This window comes from Empidonax traillii, unplaced genomic scaffold (genome assembly GCF_003031625.1).
Source record: "Empidonax traillii isolate 1590-97213 ecotype Southwest subspecies unplaced genomic scaffold, ASM303162v1 scaffold14:size4059594, whole genome shotgun sequence".
NCBI lineage: Eukaryota > Metazoa > Chordata > Aves > Passeriformes > Tyrannidae > Empidonax > Empidonax traillii.
Window position 1 is genome coordinate 3,459,708 of NW_020955207.1, and position 27,045 is coordinate 3,486,752.

The 27,045-nt window shown below is 35.5% G+C and overlaps 1 protein-coding gene across 3 annotated transcripts in view; it reads right to left on the minus strand.

The window, feature by feature from the left end:
* The window catches only part of BBS9 (Bardet-Biedl syndrome 9), a 276,739-nt gene that overhangs the window by 153,304 nt on the left and 96,390 nt on the right, over positions 1–27,045 (minus strand). The window lies entirely within an intron of this gene.

A 27,045-nucleotide genomic window follows, 5' to 3' on the forward strand; every position in this document is an offset into this window, starting at 1 on the left:
ATTGATCCCCATTATATCACATAATACATGACAACAAACTAACTTCCAGGTTTACACCACACAAGACACTTATCTCCATATGACCAGCAAGCCTACTGTATTAATCAAAGCCAGCACATCGATTCTATGCAATTAAAAATGCAATATATAATTATTTCCACGGGAACATAACTGTCATCTGTTATTTTATTAACTCTCATGTCTCTCCATGTCTTGCGCTAGTTGCTTCAGCTTTTATGCCAAAATGTAAACATTATGGATCGTGTATATGAAGGTAATACCACTACCACTCTGAGTGCCAGACATTATGAAAAGATTTTCAAAATAAAATAACAGATTCACTTCTTCTAATACGGTTAGACAGTTTTGCTGAGTACTTCAAGATGGGGGAAGGCAGAAGAGCTATTATAAGATATTCTACTCCATTCAGTAATAACTTGTCATTGTATATAATATGTCCACTCACAGCATTACAAAAATGGTTACTTTGAAAAATATTGCTATAAATGTCTTCTTCCTTGAAATACAATGTTTAAACATTTTCCATCACTGAGTGAAAAGTGAAGATGGCAGTGATTTCATTAAGCAATTACCGTAATGTCAATATGACAAGAGATTTTCCACAGTATTTGCACTGAATTACTTCAAGTAAAGGAAAGGAACAAAGGTTAGGATTTTATCCTGGGGGAATACAACTCTGGAGACCTGTTCTCATGTGTGTCACTACATCTTCATGTTCCCCAAATAATACTTGGCTTACAGAAGCACTGATGGTCATTTAAACCAACACAAAGCATCTCCCTCAACCACTTTCTGCTTATTTATCTGCAGGATGAAGTAACAGGTGTTTGACTGGAGCTGTAAAAAGCCTCACAAAAATGCTGTTAAAGTGTAATTAGAATTGCAACAGAATTTACAAAGTAAAACTTGCAGAGCCTGATCCATTAACATTTGGCAACAGCAGGAAAACGAAAATACTATATGATGCATCTTCAGCAGGGAAAGAAAGCCAACCAGCTGTTAGCATTCGGTGGAGGAAAACTATTTTTAATCTGCAACGCTGGCATTGGAGATGTGTGTGTGTTCCCTCCAAGCTCCCATGTGACTGGGAAGATAAAGACAACAGAATTTTAGGGAACTATAAATATGAAACATTTCAAACAAAATTTATTGATAGTTTTTGTTTTAGATTTTAAAATGTAATGTTTCCAAATTAAATGAAGAACCCACAGGATACTCATGAGTCCAAACACTACATAAATCAGAGCCAAGTAACAAAACAAACAAACAAAAAAGCCCAGCTAACCATGCAAAGGAGAACTGAGAAATTAATCCCAAGTAGTGAAAACCAGCATGGCATACTTTGGTTAGAGAAGAGTAACGATATCACTGACGTCACCTGATGTATTTGTGTTGGCATTCAATTTGCTCCAACCAAACCCTCGATGTTTTCCACACCTTGCGTTCTACACAGGGTGAAGTTCCATACCGCAGTCACTTTTTAGCAGTTATGGGTCACAGAGCCACAGGACAAACACAACACTGCGTAGTACCTACATCAGCTGCATCTGACCCCTTTAACCACTAATTGCACACACTGTACAGCTTCATCTTTATGAGGAGACAAGCAACAGTAAAATCTTCATCAGTCTACTATGGGCCTTCAAATATCTAAGCGCTTTTCCTGTCAAATATGCAATTGAAAATTGTGAGAAGATCAGTGAATTTACCATGCTGATGAGGTGTGCTCATTCATTTTTATGCTTCCTATAATACCATTACTGGATGGGATAGTACCGTTCAGAATTCCTAGAATTTGGACTAAAGGCAAGCTACCTGTAGCCTATTATGGATAATCCTCAGAAAATATCAATTACGCTGAAGACACTGGTAAATACAGGTGCACTTGTGTGACAACTACCTGAATCCCACTCAACAACAGGGCAAAGGCCACTTTCTAGACTGAGTCATTCATAAATTCCTAGCCAGTCTCTCACTCTGTGCTATATTTCAACTGACACTCTACTACCTACCTACTTCAGAAGCATAAATTGCATAAAGACAAATAACTTGCATGGCCTTTTACCTCAAGGATCCTTAATTTTAGAATACGCTTTCTTTCCATTTGATAACCATGAACAAAGGAGATCCTCAGCTTTTCGTAGGCTATAGATGTAAAACAGATATCCCAATAGTCCAAAAAAATACCAAATGTACCAAGTCTAAAACCTATTTTGAAAGCAGTTTCATTAAAAAAAAAAATAAAAATAAAAAGCACAACTATTAAAAAAGTTTGTCTTTGGCACAAAATTCTACAGTTCTCATGCACAATAATGCAAGGCAAATATTACACCAGTGAGAGACCTAAGTTTCTAAAGGTGAGGTGCAGTCTTGGGGAGCATTGCAGGTCACTAAAATATGAAGCAACTAAATCTTTAGATAACTGCATATATACAAGTTCTACTTGACACTTGCAGAAAACACAAAGAGGGGGAAAAAACATTTTTAAGTACTGATTATTCCATTAACAGATGAAGAAGTGACCAGATATAGCTTTTTGTGATCTGAAATATCCAGGACAATACAATATGAATTCCCACACTATAATGCAGGCATGCACAGTCGTGGTAATTTTTAAAAAGCCTATTATCAGGGACAGAAAAAAGACTGTCAAAACAGCACCATTTGAAATATGCTGAGACCTGAAAGCCAAAGCAATACTGAAAGCAGCTGGAAGGACTAAACATGTCTTGATAATACAAAGCTACACAGTAAATACTTGGGGGGGAATACATCTTTCCTCACTGAGTAAAATGACTCTGAAAATCTCCCAGGACATCAGCTATAAATTTTAGAAGTGTTTTGGGGCTCTTCATTCAAACACTTGCATCATTTAAGGATAAGTAAGTTCTAAAAACATGATATTCCTATTTTTAATTATTTTATCTTCACCTGAACAATATCTCCAATTATATTTCACAAGAGTTGAGGAACATAAAGAATCCATACCCTTTGCAATCTGAGATCCTAATCTTTTCAGATTCAGTCATGGGTTTCCCCATATTATTTGCAGTTCTCACAGTAGTTGTTCAATCTGTTTAAGATCTATTTTAGCATCTTTCTAAGCAGGTATAAATTTAAAAAAAAAAAACCCTCCCCCTGTCTCACTTTTTCACAGGATGGGTGGGAAGATACAATTGCAACTGGCAGTCTCCAGTGTAGCTTATCGACAAAAATTTTAGACCAATTGGAAACTACCAAGTAAATACTCCATCTATATTGTGTAAGACCTATCACTGCCTATTTAACATTTTTCTGCCTCCTTCTTGTAATAAGCTTTTAAACAAAGAAAAAGAAAAATAAGTGTTTCAAACTTTCTTTCTAAAAGCAGTGAAAGAAAGGAAAGTGCCTGATGTAGGAAAGATTTAGGAGATAGTGAAATGCATTAGAAGCACAGTGTTGAATATATATTTTTATAACTGATCAAAATTTATATTATTTTTTGTTAATTTTTTCTGAACAAACTCATGCTCTGTTTCAACAACCATGCCAACAGCAAAGGAAAAGTCAATTATTAATGAAAACATATTGTAAAAAGAAAAAAAATAGAGAATTTTTCTCTAAATGAAGATCATGTTTAAGATTTTTACTAAATTTCATATTCACAGTTGCAAAAGTAGAGCTGAAATCCGGAAATTTTTTTATAATCTTGAAAACTTCCCTCCTCAACACTATTATGAGGATAATTTCCAAGAGCATTTCTCATTTTCAGTCCAAAGTGTTCAAGCAGAAAGAAGTCTCTCCATGCTTGCTAAGTAGACCTTGTAAGATGTCAAGCATTTAAAAACTATAAACTAATGGTGATGCAAGTTTTAAAAACAGTCAAGATTTCTCCATTATTAGTGCTTATATAATACATTTTTAGGACATTGTTTAACAGCCAACAATAACTCCAAAATTGCTAATCCCTCTTGAAAAAGGTTTGCAACATAACCCACTCTTGTACATTCAGGCAAGTTCCTTGGGGCAATAATGACCATCACTCTCCCAGGCTTATTCTAATAATACAAAAAAAGACAAATTCAAATACAATTCCAAAAATAAAAAATGCCTTCTTATCAGCTGGATAGGAAGTTGAAGAAAACTTTGAGAAAGTAAAGGGTAAGAAATGAGCAAGAAGTTGCAAAGAGTTCTTTTGAGTTGGTAGTGGTTTCAGCTTCTAGTAACTGTTTTTAGCAGAAATCAGGCTTGAAGAGAGCAGAAGTTTGGCATTTAAAGAATACAGAATCCCTTTCCATTTCATCCATAGCACTTAGGAGCAAGTCTTCTATGAAAAAAATTCTTACAATATGGAAAACAACATAAAAAATTTAATTATTCTGAAGTAGACACAGGGATGGTGAATAGTTAGCAAGCTCACAGGTCTCTTCTGGCAATCGTTCTTATGGAATAATTTATTGCAAGGTAGTAAATTGATCTGATCCCTTACAACTATTTTTAAGAAGAATTAGATCTTCATAAACCAAGATGTTCATGAACATGAAAGAGGAAAAAAAACGAGAACTGAGAAATGCTAATTACTGCTTGTTCATTTTCACTGCCATAGGACACTGACCACTATTCTCACCCCTTCCCTCATTTTAGAGAAGGAAATACAATTTGGTTGCCAAATCTAAAACAAGATCAGACAGAATTTTTTTGTGCTTTTTAAGAAGTCTTCATCACATATTTTAATTCACACAGAATGTGTAAGCATTTCAAGTCAAATATGTTTTTCCTTACAAGCTCCTTTGTTTACCTTGCACTTGTGGGATGCAGCCACAGAAAAACTAAGACACCAGCAAAGCAGACTTTTAAAACAGGTAAGGCAACATAAGTGACAATATCAATTTAATTAATAAAATTCTCAATATCCCTTATTCTAGGAGTTGAACTTTGTTTTTTTTAACAGGCAAGTCTCCAAGTAGCTTCCAACATAAAGAAACAGTGATTAGCAGCCTGATTCCCGGTGCAGACCATCTCACTCAACAACCATTGTGCACAGAGCTTTTGACAGGTGACTAAAGCTTTATGGAATGCGGGCAAAGATATCCATGTCAGAGAGCGATCTTTATCAAACACTCTGTCACCAGGAAGAATAACCACGTCACTCCCACAAGGGAGCACTTCCAAATGCTGTGGCGTTCCCACAGTGCCGCAGTGGGTACGCTGGAATTAAGCACCTCAGGCCACAATTATCTGACCCTTAGGAGAGTGCCACAGCTAGTGCTAATCACGACCACAGTTTTTAAAATTGTGGCATAGGACCACCACGATGACAACAAAGCATCAAATTCACTAGACACTAAATACTCGACTTTCAAGTGAAGCTCAACATGGCCATGTTCAGAGAAGACCGCAGAGACAAAGGACATTGCAACATGATGACTCATACTTTATCTGGATGCACACAGCTATCTCCTGAAATTCTATTGCCTCACTAGATGAACATGAAATTATCACAAGTAATCACTACAGCAATCTGTCTTGGAAACAAGAACAGTTAGATTAAGAAAATACTCAAGGGAAGTTGTGTGGTTTTGTTTTCTTCTGCTACTTCCATAACAGAATTACTGCTAACAGCTCTACTTCACCTTTCTAAATTGGAGTTTGCCTCAAAGCAGTACTGTCTACTAGCATACCAAGGCTTGCACATTATGATGACAGTCAACTCAAACACTACAAGAGCCAAATGCATGTATGATTTAAATTCAGAATCCTCTTTTGAAACTTCTCACATTTCAAAGCTGTGCCCTACCTCCACAAAACCAAAGTGGTAGAGGGTTATTACCACAAAGAGTAACACTGCATCATTTTTTTTAATTCTTTCATTTTAAGAATTAGTGACAGTGATGTCAATAAGAAAATCTTTGGGGATCAAGTAACTATCATTTCAGCTCTATAGCAAGTTTACTGCTTATTTCAACACATCAGTGTCTTATACTGCTGCCCATCATTATGTGATCTTCCTTGTGTAAACCCATGGCAACAGAAATGAGGAATTCCTTTTGTCTCTGGTGTCCCACCTGCAGTAAGGTTTACAGTTAAGATTATTTTAACTTGACTAATATACTTTTCTCTATTTGTCTCTTTTTTTATATGTTTGGCTTTTTGTGGTTTTGGTTTTGTTTTATTTTGGGTTTTTTTAAGGGTTTAGCATTTTTGAGACACCAGATAAATTAATATGGTCAACAGTAACTATACATAGATGATTATTTAAATGCTTGACACTTGACTTCCTCTCAATAGACTATCCACAAGTAAATATTGCAACCAGTTCTGCATGTGAGTAACTGCTTGTTATTTGGTACAACTATGAAATACCAAGACGAGGAAAAAAATTCTTGAAGGAAGGCTACAAACATGTTCCAAAATACATATGATACTCTGCAATACATTTAAAACCAATTCTATGTTATAAAATCCAAATTTAAAAGTGGAGTTACAAAATTAGTAGCTTATCCGACTGAAGTAACATCTGTTACAAATTACATAAAACCCCAGAATCCAGTGAGTTACAATGAATCCTCTACTTACCCCTTTAAACAAAAGTTCTATTTAAGCAAAGGGATGTGCTAAATAACACACAGATATGTCACAGAATCTCTGATAGTCAATGAATGCTGAAGACAGAGTTTCACTGTGAAGCTGTGGTTGGATTGGCAGCAATGTATATAAAATATAGCCAAACATGAGCTAAATGGAGACAGAGAGGTGGAGAGTTTGGTTTAAATCACCAAATATATGGCGTTATGTAATGATGACCAAAAAAAATTTACAATAAAGGAATGCATTTTAAACACTTAAGGTTGCACACTTTGTATGTTAATATAAGCTGTGAACTTAAACAAACAGTTTTAAAAAAACAGGAGCCTCAACCTGCACATTTTTAATCGCTTTTCAGTGCAATGGGATCTAGAGATGGTCAAGAAATCAAGACAAATCTTTGAGATTGTACTTCTGCAAACATTCAAGTACAGTGAAGCTCTATGGGTTAAATCAAGGATTTGCTAACTCCAGTGGGAGCACTGCCTTGAGTCAGTAAAGGCAGGATTTCATCCTATAAAGATAACTACTCTCCTTATCATCAGTCATGCTCACCTAGTGGGGGCAAAAACCATTTCCAGCAAGTTAAGATAGCAGATGATGAGTGTAGGTTTAGAAATCTAGAATAAATCCACAAGTTATTGCTATCCAGAAAGTACACAGTAAAACACATGTCCTAGATCAGCTTAATTTCATATTTATATTTCACTGTAATAGTGAAAAATAAAAACATGTTGACAAACAGATCTTTCAAAGGGTAATAAAAACATATCCAACTAATACATAATATTGATATTTTTACATCTGTATGGACGAATACAAAGCCACTCCAGCAAACTCTATTCCAACACCTTGAACAATAAAAGTATCAACATTTAAAAAAATCAGCAAGCCACTCAAGACAGTGGACTTCTAAGCTAAATTCCAAGTCATTGCCAATCCCACTTGAAATTTTGGCACTTCTGCTTTATACTGAACCACCTGAAGAAATTTCCAGAACTTCCCATTCATGTTGAGCTAGCATATAATTTTAAGTGATTAAAAACCATTGTGGTTACTAGCACAGTGTCTGTGAGTAAAAGTAAGACTAAGAATGATTAAATTAAAATTACACACTCTGGAAGCAAATTCTAAACATAGCAACCAAAGAAAATGGATGGCAGGCTAATTAGAAGCTCAAACTTAACTATAGCACTAATTTCATGACGTCTCTCATTAAAATTACTTTTCTATTTTGAGACATGTTATAGAATTTCTCTATTATTAGAAAAACCTTGAGAACATATGCCAGAACATTTGGAAATAAAATGTGCTTCTCAAGCCAAAGTGCAAAGGTCACAAAACACATGAATTGCTTGCTTGAATACTTTGTCTTTGAATTACAAGTTTTCCGTAATTTCTTCTATTTTTTGGTACTGAAAGAGACACAACCATTTCAAAACAAAGGAACATCATGATGAAATGCAGGTTTTGTAAAACTCAGTCAAAAAAAACACAGTTTATAAACCTTGAAGAGAATTCAGCGAAGAGAATGGAGTTCACTAGGTCTTACTGGACTTACTAGACAAAAAAAAAAGAGAAAGATAGTTTCAAAAGAGTCATTTAGTGAAAGTAAAAGTTCATTGTTCATTCAAGGAGCAACAACAATAAACTTCAGACAACGCAGACTCTTGCATTCCTCCACAGATGAAGCACAGCTCAGACCACATTAATTGCTTGCTCTACAATAATACCCAGCAAAAATCCTTTACAAACTACATCCTACTTCATATGACAATCTAAGCCAACAGTTACTGCCATACAGGTATGATTATCTTCAGTGATGTAGATTTCATTTTGGGGGGGCAAGACAAGTATTGAAAGACCAAAAATATCCTACTGCCAAGTCACACAGCAGGTGGACTTAAACCTAATAATGAAGTAGCAAAGAGCTTATCAGATCCCTGCCTGAAGCACTCCATCTACAGAAAGAAAACAACAAAAAAATAACCACCTGAAGTAACATTACACTGTGTTCAACAGCAACTTTTAGGTGTTTGTGAAAGAAACATCTTTAGGTCACCAAATTCATTGTGCTGCAGATAATGACCAATGATACTCATTAGTCTGCACATCTGGAAGAGCACCTTCTAACTCTCTTCTCTCAAACAGACAAATTAAGAAAATTCCCACCTGAAATACCCTGCTAATTCACAAGCACAAAGGCCACAGGCACTCGATCAGGTTTTCTTTACATGCACACCTGCCCAAGCCACACTCAGGCAGTGTGTTCTACCAGTTAAACATAAGAGTTAGAACTTCGGCAGAAATACCAAAAAAAACCCCACACAAAATAAGAAAACATTCATCCCCAGAACTGGTTAATTTTCTGTTCAAAATAAGATGAGACACAAAACCAGTAATTATTTTACAGTGTAAAACCCATATTATCAGAGGATTATTCTGGTGAAGTAAGCATGTCTCACCACAGGCTATGGGTTGGTTTTCAAAAAAGTAAATGCCACCACAATATATGCACGTACATACTTACAGGATTGGGGCCTTACTATTAATCACAACATTGTATGTTGTTCTCCTGCTGCTCTTCTAAACAGAGTTGAAGCTATGCAGCTTTCTAACTTTCATTTCAAAATACATTATTTAATTATGTGCTTATAGTCTCTAAGTCTTCAAGGAATGTCACCAAAAACAATTCACAACTGGTACTGTAGGCAAAAGTCCTTCACCCATGAATTTGGGAATATGACTTTTTACCTACTTTCAGCAAGACAATTGCTAACCCAAATCATACCTCACATTGTTTTTCTTTTCCTTAAAACGAATGAAAAGACGGAAAAGCTAATAAGCCATATAATGAAACACCTTCCAATATGTTTAGGATCAATTCTCTACCAAAAGACAAGATGTGTTTATCTCAAAACTGGCAAGTTTTCCAGACATTTTTGACCTGGCCTCACTATCTATTACCCCGGTATGCTGACAGAAAAGCAAGACAGTTCAAGCCACCTGGAATGAAAGGGGAACAGTTTCTCACCTTTAAAAAGGCTTTGAAGGCACAGTCAAAAAGATTCACAGTTCAATTTAACATTACTTACTAGAAGAAAGCCATTTTTTCCATGAAGGAAAAAGTGTTAAACAGCCTACCATCAAATGCATAATGATTAATGTATTGAGATAGCAACCTTCCATGCAAACATCTCATTCCTCAGCTTCTCCTTTATTCTAACAGACAGCTGAGCCTACGGAGGAGATTGGACGTGTATAATCTTTTTCAAGTCCTGCTGATCCAGATTAAGATTCCCACTGGGCTGCTAGAAGCAGGGGAGTAAAGGAAAGGGATAGCAAGTGTCAGGTATGCTTCACTGTCTGAAAAGTGATAATTAACCTTGTAACTTTCCCTGGTTTAAATCTAGAGAAATCTCCTCATTGTTTGAGCAGAAGTTTATGGACAGTTCTACTGCACAACATTTGGATTAACAAATAGTACCCTCCATTATGTAGAGCAGGAAAGAGCTCACTTTTCAACGCTAATATATAGCCATACGCAAACACACCCCACTAAATTAGTAACAAATGCATCTACTGATTTTGGCTGAGATGGATTTTCTGATAAGAAAAGATTTTCCTTAAAAAAATAGCTCAATTTGTTCCCCTGATGTAATGCAGCTGAAGTTCATGCCCCAGTTCAGTCAAATCTAATAGTTTTAACTTAGTTTCAACTATTACTGGTCATAACAAGATGTATTCAAAGGGCTATTTATGTTTGCTTTATTCTATTGCATCAAAGTTAGGAAAACACATCTGGGTAGCGTACATTCTAGCCACACTGCAGACCAAAAATCCAGATAAACGTTTTGTCTAGAGGGATGACTAAATAAGTTGGCCAAATATCAGAACAAATTCACTTTGATGTTTTAAGTTGGTGGAGCTCAGAAACATGACCCAAGTTATACAGTTACATCCTCTGAAAAAGAGTAGCAACTCTCTCTTTCTTTAGCATCTGATAGGGTGGGGCTGGGGGGGGGGGGTGGTGAAGAAAGAAGGTTTGTTATGAAATTCAGAATTCAACATGAATAAAATGATAGAAACCTAAGGAAAAACATTTGCCTACTTTCACTCCTATTCATGAATAGCTTGTATTCATATCTCTTCCAGGACCACTTTCAGTGCTTGCATCCACTGTAACAAACAAATGCCATGGAGTCTGATTAGGAGCCCATAAAGAAGGATGGCATTAGAGATTCCCACTGCAAGTGCACACCTGAAATCAGCTGAAATCAGATCACATCAACAGGTTCCATGTAAGCAATTCCCTTATGAGTGATGCTGAGACACTTGTCAAAAATTAATGGGAAAAATATATGAAAAGAGATAAAACCTCACATCAGGTGTAGAACTATCTTACTGAGCTCCATCAATCACATAAGAAAGCAGACAGCTGGCATGTTGTTAAATGATAGGGCTGGAGAGAATTACTGAGCACCATTCCTGTGGGAAGAAGTACTAAAGAAAACCCACTGCACAATGACAATATGAACCAAACATTAGGTTCTTCACTAAATGGAAAATTCCTAGGGGAATATATAAAACAATTTCCCAAAGGAAATAACTCCGTAGCAAAGCTTACTGTTAAAGGAATTGGAGGAAGAAATGCCTGCTACCCTTGCAGTGCAAAGAAACTATGAAGAACCAGGAAGATGTGCTCTCTTGCTTTCTTTTGGAGCAAAAACAGGAACACAGCTGTTAAAAACAGAGTGAGATCCACTAAGACAAACACTAAGATGAGGTGGCTAATTTCCCTTTAATTTCCTTTATAAAACCTAGATAAGGTTTTTGCAACATATATGCTTATAAATGGCATCTTTTTACAGTGTTCGTAACACTTCAAGGTGTTAAAAATATATATAAAAAAATAGACAGCAGTCAATTTCATGTGATGAGAATAATTTTTCAGATTTCACATTAAGATTGAAGTACTGAATTCAAAAGAGCATTTGGGACTTAACACGGCACTGAGCGTTGAAGGATCTCGTTTGAATTTTTTATATTTACAAATTTAAAAAGCATAGCAACTAATTCTGTGAGTTAGATATTGGTCATTTCCTAAACAGACACACTTTGTTAATTCTACATGAAGGGCGTTTCCAGCATTTCACTATCACTTGGAGTTAATTTCTACTACTTCCTACAGGGAAGTCTTCCAGTTAAAGGCACAGTTTCTTTCTTACAGCACGCACAAGGTTAACTGTACATACACTGAAGTTTCCTCAGCTATCAGTTTGACTCTCCACATACTCAGTTGACCAAGCTTTAATTGCCACTTCACAGCATTGCTGCACATTCTAGTCTGCATATCATTTGCTTGATTAGCACTGTGCATCTCAGTATGCCTCCCTGCCAAGTTATATACACAAAAAAATGTTTACTAGAAAGTTATTGCTTCAAAAAGTCTCTCTAATGCAGTTAACTTCAGCTGGGGGAAAAAAACATCATTGTATCCTGCAGTTATCTTTTCTAGTGTGATCTAAGCACTTTAACTGAAATAATTTTCTTAAATATAGTATATGAAGGTCAAACTTCTAGTCTTGGTTGTTTTGGATTTTTTGCCAGCAAGTGTAAAAACACAGATATTTACTCCCCAGTTGTTCTATAGTAATTCTGTTAAAAAATTAAATCTTGTCCAAATATAAAAAATAAAATTGACGCCACTATAATGAAGCCAGATATTTTGCTTAAGTCAAAGTAAGCTTCGTCACTGACTTCAACCTGAGATTTTACCTGAGGAAAAAAGTCAAATGCAGAAAGTAAAAAAGCTAGAAAAATACACTTCCTCTATTAGATAATCCTAATTCTTAATACATAATTATATACTAATAAACTAAATAGGCATAATTCTTAATACATAATTCTATTCTTAAATAGTAGTTTTCTGTGTGTGGATGCTATCAGCTGCTATCACTCATACCACTATTCACAGAAACAGAAAAATTGAAACAAACTGAACCAAAGGTTACCCTGATAATTCAGTTGATAAAAAGTAGCTCTGTATTAAATGAAAACAAATCTTTCCCCCCAAGTTAATATTCAGCATTTTCAACATTCGAAGATCACTACCATTATCAGGAGTTATTATCAGAGTACTGACGGACAAAATCCCTTTCAAAATGGCAAGGGGGTACTTCTGTCAGTAATTATCCCTGCTAATTGGAAACTGCCCTTTTTCATTTAGTCCCTTCTAGTGAGTGCTCCTCTTATCTGTTTTTCTCCATGTGATATCCAGCCAGTGCCTCTCTCAATTCCCCTATTGCTCTATTTAACAGAGTTAGCCCTCCATAATCACTTGTTTTCTTTTCAAATGTCTTCCAATTTTCAATATGTTTCAACTGGGTATTTCTCAATTTATTTATTATCAATCTATGAAAATAATACAAAGTATTTTTTTTTGGTCACTTGATATAACTGGTGGATGAGTTAGGAGCATATCTTATGCATGACAGGGCACCAGAATACTCCTTTTCTTTCAGCTTTGATGGTGATGTTTCACAGCTGACATACAAACAGTCTACAAAAAGGTTTTGTCTGAATCTGTAATCCATCAAGAGGTCTTTGAAAAGCAGCATAGCTTTTGTCCCCTCTCCTTTTTCTTCAGGTACTCCCCTGTCTTTTTCTGATGATTTTGCAAAATTATATCCATAACAGTCAAAATGGAATATAAACTATATAGAATAACAACAATCCTCAACTTATAGCATTTTTCTTAACCACTGCACAATAAAATTCAAAAGCATATAATCAGTAAGGAGTATATTTTTTAATAGTTTAAACTAAGCATAGTTTAGGAAGAGAAATAAAATCTCCTATCTTTCCATGGAGTTGTATCAAGTATTATTGATTGTATTGTACTCCTACATAACTTTCTAACAAAATTCCATTTTAGCCATTCCATTATTTTATCCATGACTAATGTCAGACCAGTATCCTTACATTTATCTCACTTGAATATCAACTTTACCCAGTTCTCTGGAACTGCCTTCCTCTGTTGCTTCTTACTGACCTTACTTGTACAGGGGATTGTTTGTCCAAACTTTTAACATTCTTAAACATGAGCTAAACTATCACTGAGGATTTTTAAAGGTTTACAGTAATGTTTAATATTCTCCTTAGTGACTGCTAGAAACTATTACATCATTTGATTGGAACAAAACTTTTCCCTTTAGATCAATGACGAATAGATATTCAACATTTCTGCTTCTTGAAGTTACCATGTCACATCACAGCTGACAAAAAAAAAACCAATAAAGTAACACTTCTAATGGTAAAAAGTATCTAATACGGATGTACCAGTCTCAAATAACTGAAACTTTTCAGGTTCTGAAAGATTTAAATGCACAATAATATTCTAACATCCTTGTTTGCAGAATGGCTCCCTCATACTGACCCGTCTACATGCATTTCAAAACTGATTAGAAGAAAGCTTGAGGAAAAATATGCTATTAACTAATTAACTTAAGTAGGCAGGGGATCAAGCAGGTTTCTTCCCCATTGTGCTACAGTGTTTCAACCCTATCTTCTGTTCTCAACCTGACGGATACTTCTACGAGACACACAAATACCTCTGCACTAAAGAAAACTCACACCTGCACTAAATGTATTCTTAGAGCCTTTCCTAATCTGTGTCACAAATGTAACAACAACTGAATTTCTATTTCCTTCCATTCCTTTATGCTTCAGAGACATCTGATGTCGCAAGTTCAGTAAGCAAAATATCAGCTCACTTGCTTTCAGTTAACCAATAAGGTAATTTACAACTCACAACTCATTTTTTAGAGAGTTCATTTTGTATACACTGAAACTGTAAACATTATTAGCAGTGTGTTCTTAAATTTTGTATGATGAGAAAAATATCTCAGTATGTATACAGATTTTTTTAGTATGTAAATGCATTGTGGAAAGTATTTGAAAGCATCAGAGGCATTTATGACTACAAAACTGATGTGCTTGTCAATTTGTTACAAGATAATTATACAATCAAATAAGGTCTTAAGTCACTTTATTTTACAGTATTCAAATATCTGATTATACTATGAAAGCTTCAGGTAAATTGGAAGCATGGGGGCAGTTATGTTCCACAGTAATACAGCACTGCTGTATTAAAAGGTGTTCACTTCCCTGTAAGGGTCAGATTTGGTTTATATTGCATGGCCCTCTAAATCAGCTGGGACAGTAGTCGTACTCAGGATTTCTCACGCAAGTTAAGAGTTGCAGGATTCAACCACTGAAGATTCCTGGGTTTCATTTTCCACAGCTAGGGAGACTAGAGGACAGAATATTTATAGAATAGGATATTTTGAGAGAGAAAGAATTTGTATTTTTTTTCCATATATGGAGAACATACATTCTATATATAGCATAGAAAGGATATTTTTAGGGACACATCTTCACTGCTGCAAACTATTCTCACAAGAAAGCAATTAGAATTTAATTTGAGTAATTGTCAGGCAGATCATGAGACTTCTGTGTCTGGTCTTTTCCTATTAACTTTTTCGAGTCCAACAAATAAACAGCTTTTCCCTCTATCTCAGTACAACTACCTTTATTGATGTTTAAATAATTGATGATGTGAATACAGGTACCAATATACTTGTCAAAACAAATATATTCCACATATTACTCTAGATCCCTATAATTGACAGGCTAATACATTAAACCATGGTACCATATACTTTGTGGGAAGTAAGAAAAGTATATGTTCTCATTACATATTCACTACTTTACTTCTCACTCTGCCTGCTTGGCAGCCCATGAAATTATTTTATTGTGAAAATGTCCAGTTTTAAAACTAAATCGGACTGTCTAATCTTTTTATGTAATATCTTGTTTTCATTCCCACCATGTTTTTCATATCACTGCTAGAACATGGCAGCCTAAATTTTTTCTCATTCCAACACAATTTCTAATTGCTTTAGAATGCATTACTTGAATGGTCTTTAATTTGAGTAATTAATTTGGATAACTTTTGGATAATTTTGATTTGCTGTATTTTTTGAGTCTTAACTCATTCTTCTGTTAATAAAAGGTATGCTTTGATTTTGCTTAAGATCATTTAATTATCATATAGTATAGCACCAAGACCTACAGGCAGTTTTATGACTTCATTACCCTAAGTGGTATCAGCTTCTTATCAAAAATTCTGCATGCAAGCTTAATTAAAACATGATGGCAAACAAAGAATGAGTTAATTTAAAATGCAAATATAAAACATATCCTAAGGAGAAAGCACAGGCTGTACATCACTACAGGCTCTATACCAAAGTACAACCCCTCATTAGGTTATTTAAGTGTCCAGCAAAGAACTGTTTTGCAAACAGGTCAGAATTTGTACAAGTCCTTGAAAGAAGTTGGGATCATAAAGGGCAACTTTAAAAGCAATGGTCCTCCACCCCCACTAAGTTAATGGGAATGGCAAACACATTCCTCACAGCAGAAGGTGACCTTTATTGTTTTTCTAATTGGGTTTCTGTGTCTTCTTCACGCCAGGGAAAATTCTGTCTCAAACTGACAGACTTTTTACAGCCACCTGGTTCTGATGAACAGGAATACATCCACGTGAGAAATGTCAGTGAACTTCAAATGGCATATTGTGCACTCCGACCTCTGAAGTCAAACGTACATGCAAATAAAGCCCTGAAATGTTTCAAGAAAGCAATTTCTACTGGTGCATATGAAAATGCAAATTGCAGGAGATTAGCCTAATAACTCACAAATGCTGACCTTAAAATAATCTGCTTCTAATTCCCCCTTAATTTAAAACCAAATATTTTAATAAGCAGGTTCCTTATCAACTGCTTTCCCCCTCCATATTTTTCCCCTCTTAACAGGTATAGTATTTTTCTACAGTGTTGATTTGATGATGTTTTCCCATCAATGGAAATTAAGCAATGATTCTGCCAAAGAAACAGAAAACTTTTTGAGTAAATTATTTTCTTTACGCATTTAGCTGCCTTCAAGCTTTCAGAACAAGACTTACTACCTTCTTTTTAACCTTTATCATTTGATATAGTAGAAATTTTACCAGCTCTTCGTATCTCATGTGGAGAAGAACAATGTCACTGGGCACATTTTCCTCTTTGTCCTAGTTAGCACAATTAAGACCTTTTAAATGAGTATTTTAACAAGTATATTCTTGATTCCACATCTTTATCTCAACTTGTCAACAAGCTCTGCTCCCCATGGAAACAAACAATAAAAGACTAACTTGACATCTTTAACAAAGGTTCTGTCCTTCAAAGACACTGGGGTGAAGAAGCAATTTAATTAAGATGGGAAAAGAAGCTGCCAATCAAATTTTAAAACACCATTCATTAGATGGGTTAATAGGTAAAAAGAGTGCCACAATATCTGGAATCCAATCTCTTTCACTGCTGCAAGCAATACCTCATTGAACACAAATTGCTAAAAGGATTGACATAATATATTTTGGGGGAGGGAAGGGTTAGAAATGTTCACATATTCCAGTGAATCACCCTGCCATAATCTTGCAAAGTAAGACTGCTGTATACCCCTTGGGCAAACACCTGTTTACGAATTGGGACGTATCATTAAACGTGACTTCACCTTCTTTTATGCTCCATGCCAAATTCAGTACAACTCACTTGGGTTATGCCAGACCAGCATTCCATTCCCATGTTCTGGACAATTCATTGCAACCTTCAATTTGACTACTTATCTAAGGTGTTTAAAACAGTGCCTGAAAACAGGGAAAGAAACAGAAACTGCTTTCAGATTTTCCACCTCAAGAAATGGTGCCACTAGCTTAGTTAACACAAGCACACCCTCAAAAACTACAAATGAATGAAGCAAATTATCAACTCACAAATTGTACAGCACTTCTCATTTATCCATTGATGATGTCATAGAAATTTATAGAGTAACCTTCTTAAACACCAAAATACAAACAAACATGTCAGAACACAGTGGAGAAAACATTCTACTCTGAAAATTACTCAAAGGACTAAAAAAAGCTTTTTGTCATCAATGGCCTTTTGGCCAAATTCAAATATGCAGATACTTACATTTTGTAGGTTTTGCTGAAAATTAACCATCTCTAACAAATAATAAAAAAGTAAAATGATGACATATCTATTCCTTTGAACAACATCAGTACGAGTCACGTGCAAAATCAGAAACCTAATTCAATAATATACAAGCTAGTTAAGTACCATAGATTGATATTCAAATGCACCAAATCTCTTCCAGTAAGTTTGGAGAATATGAATACTCTAAACACCTTAAAGCTCACTGTTATTTCAGGTACCTAAATAAGGCCTAGGAACCTACAGTATATTATGTCAAATTTGAAAGTGTAAAGTCTGGTACTTTTCATATACAAAACATTCACCCATCTGCCATTTATTTCTGTACATTCTCATTATTCTTGTTATTTCCATCAGTCATGTCTTCTTTTGACTGTGCTGTAGAACTGTAGATAACCATGGTTAGAAATAACACAAGAAAGACTGATGGAACATTATAAATACACACTGTTTCAGTTGTAGTGGGCCACATCCTGCTTACTAGGGAGATGTTTGCTTTCTGCAAATATACCGCAAATGCATACCATCTAAGCCAAAATGGGGGTCACTTCCTACATTGCTTCCTCAAGTATCAAAGACTTCAAACCAGCGAAGCCAGCTCTGGGCCTGCAAGATTCCCTACTAGTCTGTCCAACCTGTCTCTACCATCCCAGTGGGCACAGCAGGCTCTGCTTTGCCCCCACTGCACTGCCCCTCACAATTCTCCACAGCACACGAAGCCTTCGAGTAGTCACAGATGCCAAGATCTCAACAAGCTCTAGTGGACATCTGGGACATGCTGGCATGTTGTCCCCATATGCTATTTTTGAGGGAGCGCTGGAGTCTCTCTTTAAAAGCACTGTGGTCACAGGGTCTATAACACATCCCCATCCTCCATCCCAAGAACAGCTGCCCTTGAGTGATTCGGAGTGAAATAAAATTCACTTTGAAGCCCATAACAGCCCAACAGGAGGTAGAGAATTCCCAAAATTTCCCAAACAGGTTACACACGTTCTTTTTCTGGTGCTGAATATTAAGAGGCAAGATATAAATGTGCTAGCTAATGCTTTCCTTAAGTTTTATGCCAGGCAGGTCTAATGATTGCACTCTCAGTGTTTTTAACTATGAAGACATCGTATTGATTTTGTAGTTTAGGCCCAATATTTACATTCAGGTTTTCTATTTATTAATGAAAATATAAATTAAAAAAGCCACACATTTTAAATCTGAGAAAACTATTGCTAGGCACTTGATAAAATAAATCATCAAAATAATTAAGATTTCATTCATATTACAGTGTGTTCTGAGTAGTATCTATATGACAGCAAGGATTGAGCACTATAGCAACAACTTCTGTGTAAAACCTGTTTAACAGCTAAATCCCATGAATTTAAATCCACCACTGAGCATGTGAACAATGTTGTTTCTCTGCTGCAGCTCTGACCTGAATATTAGGGAAAACATCTCACCTTATTTGCTTTTCACTTGAAACAAGGGGGAAATCACTTATACTTAATGTTTCTTGGTAGTTCTGATCTTCAAATGATACCTGTACTTTCAGAAGCTAGGGGAAGTAGTGAACCTTGAGGAATGTACCACTTGTGGAATTAAATTGCAGTAGTAAATGACTTTTGAAAGTATTCTCAGAGATCATCAGTAAACTGTGTAAATGTAGAGGAACCAGTAGGAAAATAAAAGGGTCTGTAGGGAATACATTTCCCATTTTCATTAGTCACATCTAGCATGGAATAAAAAAAATATACCCAGACAACAACACGCAATACCTCCTTATGAGGGCATACCAAATAACAGTATTAAATTTTAAACAATTCTGAAAAATTGAAGGTTGAAAGACTTCACTATGAAAAAGAAAAAAAAAGTATTGCATTTAGGCAGAAATAATCAACTGTATAATACAGGGAAGGGTATGTCTAGGGTTATGTAGCAGATCTGCAGAGAAGGATTTCAGCATTACACCGAATCAAAACCTGAAACAAATTCAAAGGTATTCTGCTGTTGCAAAGTAAAACCCACAAACAGAAGAGTGCAATGTATAAATGATGATTTTGTATATATATATACAAATAAAATAAACATTTTATAAAAGTTGAAAGCATTCTTCCATTTTGCTGGAAATGCATGAAAGAACAGGAGAAATTCTTTACTGTGAGTGGTGAGGCACTGGAACATGCTGCCAAGAGAAGCTGTGGACTTCCCATCCCTGGCAGTCTTCAAGGTCAGGTTGGATGCGGCATTGAACAACCTGGTCTAGTGGAAGGTGTCCCTGCCCATAGCAGAGGCATTGAAATTAGATGGTCTTTAAGGTCCCTTCCAACCCAAACCATTCTATGATTCTATGAAAAGACTAAATATTAAAATTAAAGACTCTGTCAATTAACATTCATCATTTCCATGTCACTTCATACGTAGCATTTCCCTCTAGATTTTTTTTTCTGATATCTATGGCTAATTTGTTGTGCAGTTCATTAAGCAAAAGTTACTTACAAAAAGGTGGAACACATTTTTGCATTTTAGATTAATGAGCTGGGGGAGACACAACTAAATCTTTTACTCGTACAGATTAACTGCAGTGTATTACAGTTGCCAGGAGATATAACCATTTTTCTCTGTGTTCCCAAGGATTACACTAAGTATTGCTGAAATTCCTGAACATTGCTCAGAAACAGTTTAAAACAAAACATTTTATCTTAGTCTTTGCTAGAAACTAGCACTAATGCTTTAACCATTTTTTTTCAAAAAAAACCCATAGAAAATAAAAAAAGTCAACAATAACTTTTTCCACAAAACTCAAGTCTTCTTTAAAAGTAATTTCACGCATCATCTCATAATCTACAAGCTTGAGTATCTAACTATACAAGATCTGTACATCCAAACATAAGAATTCTGTAAGTAACTTACTACATCATAGATTTGAAAGACAGCACTAATGCCTTGGAATAATGCAAAAGAAATAAGAGCTCACGTTCTCCAACGTGGCTGAGCCTGGTGCAATTGGTGCATTATGCTGCCTTTCAGCAGAAGTGAACCAAACCACTTAAATTTTGTTAACTGTAGCCACGGGAACCCTGCAGCTAGTCCCAATTTATCTACTCTCAGGGGCACTCAAGCATGGCCCTACATAGGTGTCTCAGGAGTAACTGGTATTTCTCTGTCCTCTAGAAGGATCTAACAAATCAAATCTAAGAAGGTAAGTACAGATGGCACAGGATTCTCCAGCCACGACATGAACAGGTCAGTCAGGTGCAATTCAGCTCTAGCCCAGAAATTTTACTGAGGTGCTTTTAGCACTGTGTATACCCAGTGAGCTTGGGCACAGCATTTCACACCACGAGTTCAGAATTGCAGCACAAGCAGAATTAACTCATATAAATGCAATAATAAATAATACATGCCTGTAACAGATGTGTAGACAAACCCTACCAAAAGCAGAACTCTCACAGCTTCATCTTTGATATTGAAACAGTATTGTCACAGAGCCAAGGATCTTACCAAATAGATAAAATGTTGAAATGTAGTATATATATGATTGCAATTTTAATTTTAGCTCACATTTCTTCATTATCACTAAAGGAAGAAAGTGGCTGAGTATTGAAAAACAAGTGCTTCAACTCCTGGCTCAACTCGCTGTCATCAGTTCCTCACGCGCTAACTAACTAGAATAAAATCTCACACCTCAGTCTCAAGTGACAGATCAAAACTATAATGTAAATTATCCAAAGAATACCTCTGTTCCACCCCATTTCTGTCAAATTATATAATATATTAGGTCTAAACAAAAGAAAGTGGAATACGTGGGTGATGTACAGCCATGGCTCAATCCAGCCATGGAGACAAGGCTGTCCCACCTGTTTTATTATGAACACTTCACACGTAAAACACATTCCCACCTAAAACATTTGAAACATTCTAGAAATCAAACAGAATTTACATTGCTAGAGGTATTCTACAGCTATCTTTATAAACTCTGTGTTCTATATACATATGAATATATGCACACAAATACCTATTTGCACACACTATATATAACATAACATACTACCCACTATATAAATATACATCCACATATCAGCTATATAAAATTAGCATGAAGAGTCCATGCACTTCTCACAAAATTATTGTGAAATTAGGTCACAAATGAATACTATTTTCATGGGTTTTTTTCCTTCTAATTATACTCCTTAACAGGGCATACTGCCTACACTAAACAGAACTGGCCCTTCTCAACAAGACCAAAGTGATGTTATAACACATTTTTCAGAAGTGAACTGCAGCATAATGCAACTAATATGCATGGAGCACACTCTCTCAGGACTAGTATTCTGCTTCCAGAAGAAGGGAGGCCCACTTATGCAGCTGACCTCCCATCCTGAGAGGTATTAGGACTCCTCCTCAAACTACCGAGTTTCAATCCTGGCATAACTCCAGTACTGCACTCGTTTCATAAACGTGCTTTCAGAGCCAAGACATCTGCGTACTTCAGTGACATGCAAGTTATAAAAGGAGTGTTTATATCCAACTTCAGCATAATGTGAAAGTTTAGCAGCCACAAGACAGCTTTATACAGTGACTGGACGTTACTTAAAGGCTTCATTGTACTTCCAGTGACAGTACTCAGCAAAATAACTAGAACTCTATAAATTAATTACACTTTCTTCTAATAATTACTAAACTCCCCTGGGTTTATAAATAAGGTGGCCCAAGCACAGGGAAACATGGCAGGAAGCCCAAAGACTGATTTAAAATTTATCCCTACTGACCAGTACTTCCCATTATCATTGTTCACTGCAGGAAACAAGAAAGTAAGCTTCAAATCATGCAATATGCAGCCCTGCAGCTGCTGAGCTGCACAGCTTTCAGAGTGTGCTTTGTCCCAAGAGCCAGTTCTCTGATGGGGTAACACGAAGGGACCAAACTGCTTTCATGCCCCCAAATCCTATTCCTGACATGGTGTTTAAAGCCTTCACTCCTGTCTCCCCTCATAGTTACTCTTCCTACATGCATCATTCACTCCAGCAAACTCAATTTACATTCAAATGCTTTACCAATGGTTTGAAAGGAATGAAAAAAAAAAAAACAGTCTTTTCAAATATCTGTCTAGCTTTTTCAGACAATAATGGTACATACCGCTTGCCTACAAGAATTACTTACTCGTCTTCCAAAAAAAAGCTGGACACACAGAAAACAACTTATAAAATGCATTATTACAGTGTTTATAAAAAGCCACTGCTATGAGCTTAGAGTGTAAATATGTTTTATCATCATTCCTCATCATCTGAATCTAGATGGAAAAGTCACAACTGCTAACAGTGATACCTAGATAGATACCATATTGGAAAAGGAATGCATGAGTAAGGATGAGAGAAAACATCTGAAAAAAGCACCATTTGTACCTAACCGTCCATGGAAGATGTTCCAGCAGTCGCATCAAGACTGTGCTAACTCTGCTTGTTGCTTTCAGCTATAATGCTCCTGCTCTCATTTGCTAAAAATTTCCATTTTAGATTCTTAAATACATAGTTTATTTAAATCTATTGTGAAATGTGTAGGAGTACACCCTTAAATAAGTGAAGAATAGAGTCATTACAGGACCTTAGTAATTTGACAGAATAATCTATGTAATCTTTGCTGATCATAAGTTATTATATATTTTAGTATTATCAATCATACCTGCCTACTTTTGCCTTTCCTTTAAACCTTCTAAGGAAAGAGTGGGACTTTAAGTCATTTTCAGTAATAAAAAGAAAAGGAGAAGCATGCAGTACCAGTTTGGAAAACTCTATAGATGCTTTATTTCCTCAGAATAGCTAGAAAGCACATTCCTCTTCTCCCTTTCACCTTGCAGATTCCCACTGCCGCTTGCATCTTCCCATGACTTTCTATACACATACCCCACATTCCCTGTCTGGTGGCTTTCACGCTCCTCTGCACAAATTTCCTTTCACTGCACACATTCCCTTCTACTCAACAATTAATATATGTCCAATACACCCCTTTCTATCTCCATAACCATTTACATTCACTGAAAAATACCTGAAGGGATAAAGCAGGCCTGATATAAACATTTAACAAAAATTGGGATTTCATAACTTCTATCAAGTAATTAAAATTTTAGATTTTCATCATAATTCTTAGGGAAGTTTGTCAGCAAGCATCAAACAAATAGTGGTTTCAAGATGGTTTACAAATTGATATAAATTTGGCAGGTCTCCATTGTTTTTCACCTCGCTCCACTGATTGCCAGGCAAGATAGTAAACTGCCTTTTTCCACAAACAACGAAATAAAATCCCCATCTCAAATGTGTGATTCTGCTCCATCTTAATGGCTCCTTGAAATGTTTTATGGCCTTTCTAGATATGCCCAGTGCTAAGGCAAGTGTAAATAAATTCAGAAGTCTTTGAGAATACAATATTTAAATACGGTATACAAAGCTTCTTCTGTGGAGCTGGGGTCAATACTCAATACATTACATTTTCTGAGACAGCTCTACTGCCTCCTTTTCATAAAGCCTTACTTGTAGAGTGGGGAAAAATGCCTTTTCCTATGAAAGAGCTCATCTGCTAGCACTGCAATGAATAGGACATTTTTAACTACAAGATGAATGTAGTGTGAAATGAACACAGGTATCTATGATCCTCCCTAACAGCTCTAACAGCAGTTGTGTTATGAATATTTAAATAAACATCTGGATTCCCTTTAGAATTTAGCTGTGAAGGGAATGCTATACTGAGAATGGTGAATTGAGAACAAGGATTCAGACATTCTTCTGATGCAAGAAATTATTTGTTACATGGTTCATGTATCTGTAATGAATACAAAAAAATACCTAAATAACAGCTGGAAAAAAAATAACCGAAAATGCAAATTTTAACATTTTCATTTTGCAGAATATTTGGCAATTTAAAATCTCAAAGCAAAGTATTAAAACTTTCCAGTAGAATTTAGAAAGCTATTCAATTTTCAAGCCATTTAATTTTGTGGGGTTTGAGTTTTGAAATGGTCATGCTACCAACGTGCACAATACAAAATCATTTAAAATCAAAAAATATGAAGAGTGGTAAATCATAATTCAAGTGAGACTTAATTTAGCTTCATTTCAAAATACTACCTTTACAATTTCCTCCTTTAGTCTTAGGAAATACAAATCACTTTAAATTTTTAAGTGAACCAGAAATATTTACATATGTTCCATACAGAAAAAAATTGAATAGAACATTCTGACAACTACAAATAATTCTGAAATTTTAGTGACTTGGCATTTTCAGATTAAAAAATACTCTGTCAGAAAAGCTAAACAGCTCCAGAGAAGAGACATAATGATCTCCAGAGTAATGAATAATGTAGTGTATATATAGGGAAAGTGTAAAAAACTCAAAAGATGAGGTAAATGTGGCAGAGAAAAAGAAAGAAAAAAAAATAGAGCAAGAAAGAGGAAAGAGATATATCTGCAGTAGATGCCAGAAGGAAGTGGATCCTGGACATCTAGATTTGTAGGTGTTAAGAGACATTGAATTAAAATAAAATCGTAGAAGAAAATACCATGAAAGTAGTAACCTTACTTCCAATTAAGGCTCAAAATATTTTGAAAACTATCCTTTTCAGATGACAATTTCTGCTATGAAATCACTGCCCTAAATATGCTTTTGATATTGCAATAATGCAATAACCTGGAGGTGGAACAAAACATCCAATATGGTAGTAGCAATGGCTTTAATTGTGGAGTACAGGTTCTCCTATTATTTCATCCATAAGGCTCTATATGAGCTGTTTATATCTGTACAGTCTCAGTGTACTTCAGTAAAACTTTCACTTCAAGGAAAAAAAAAAACATATGAACATAAACCATAACAGGCCCTCGGCAAAGCTCAAGTGCTCCCAAATATCTGCACGGCCCACCTTAGTCCAGTTCTACTAGCAGCGCTCTGCTGCTTCCTCATCATTTACTAACAGTCCTCACAAAGAGGTTTTTTTGCACCTCTGCCACACTGGAAAACTGATGTTTGTGTTTAATTGAACATTGCTGTTCATCAGTCTTCCTACTGCCGTTTACTACTACCATCCCACAAGCCTGTAATGTAAAATTTGTGAAGATACAGAAAATTCCATTTTCTTGTGATTCCAAGTTTATGCCTTCACGACTAAAAATCAAATATTGCTTTAAATGGATGATAAAACAGGAGTCACGTGTGGATCTTAAGCTACATTTGAAGGAATACTCAACACTGCTAGAAGAAAGCATGACATGAGCAAAATGATCTAACACTGTCCGTCAAGTTTTTTACATTTAGAGGACGTATTTTTGCAGATTAACCTGCTAATCTGTTATTTTTCCTAATGTTATACACAGCTGTAAGCCTCCAGCTCTAGTACCTTTGACCAGAAAAGCGTAAGGACCAAAATTCAACAAGTCAGCCTGGTAGATATATGATTCTTCAACTACACTAAAATACACAGCAAAATTTTGATGCCAAAACAATATTCATTCCTGTTGTTGGGTTTTTTCTACCTTTTTTTAATTATTGGAAAGATCATTGTTTTTTTGTTTCAAGAGGAATTGTAAAATCAACTATCTAGAACAAATTCTCAAAGGATTACTAACTCCAACAAATTGAACAAAACATTAAAAATGCACTTAAAAATAATATTTCAAACATTAATATAGAGCACAGTTCACAAAAATAACGTTTCCATAAGAAAAAATTGCCGACATCCACCAACAATAAATACTTGAAAAATTGAACAGAGAAAGAAAGGTAGATGGAAAAAGAATTTCCTAAGATGACACAAATTCTTTATTTTACTCAGTATGATTAAAGAAAGATTGAGACTCAATGTCCTCTTAATACACTATCACTTGCAAATAGCACTTACCACTTAAGTTGCACTTTTAGTGCATGCCTAGTTGTACCATTTACACACTAAAATGTAGCAACTTAAGACTGTAAAAGCTGTCTTAGTAAAGCTGAAAAAACATCCACATCTCACAGTATATTCACTGGATTACGTTGCCCACAATGCAACTAACTACATGCAATATATAAATCCTAAACATCTAAGTGACAGAGACTGCCTGCTGGACCTAATTATTTATTTTCAGCTGCTGTGTTATCAGCTGGAAGTAAGCAAGGAAAATCTGTCCCTAAGTATATTAAACTTAAAAGAAAAGAAAAACTGTTTACACAACAAACACAAAATTATATGCTAGCTGCTAAATTCCCTTGGTGTTATTTGGTATCTGCTAAAAGCATACTGGTAAGGTTTGTATGCAATCAGTTTGTGTTACCAATAAAATGTACCTTCCTCAAACTAGGAATAATTAATATGTATCACCTACCATATTTCTAAGTAATTTATATCTACTATTTCTAA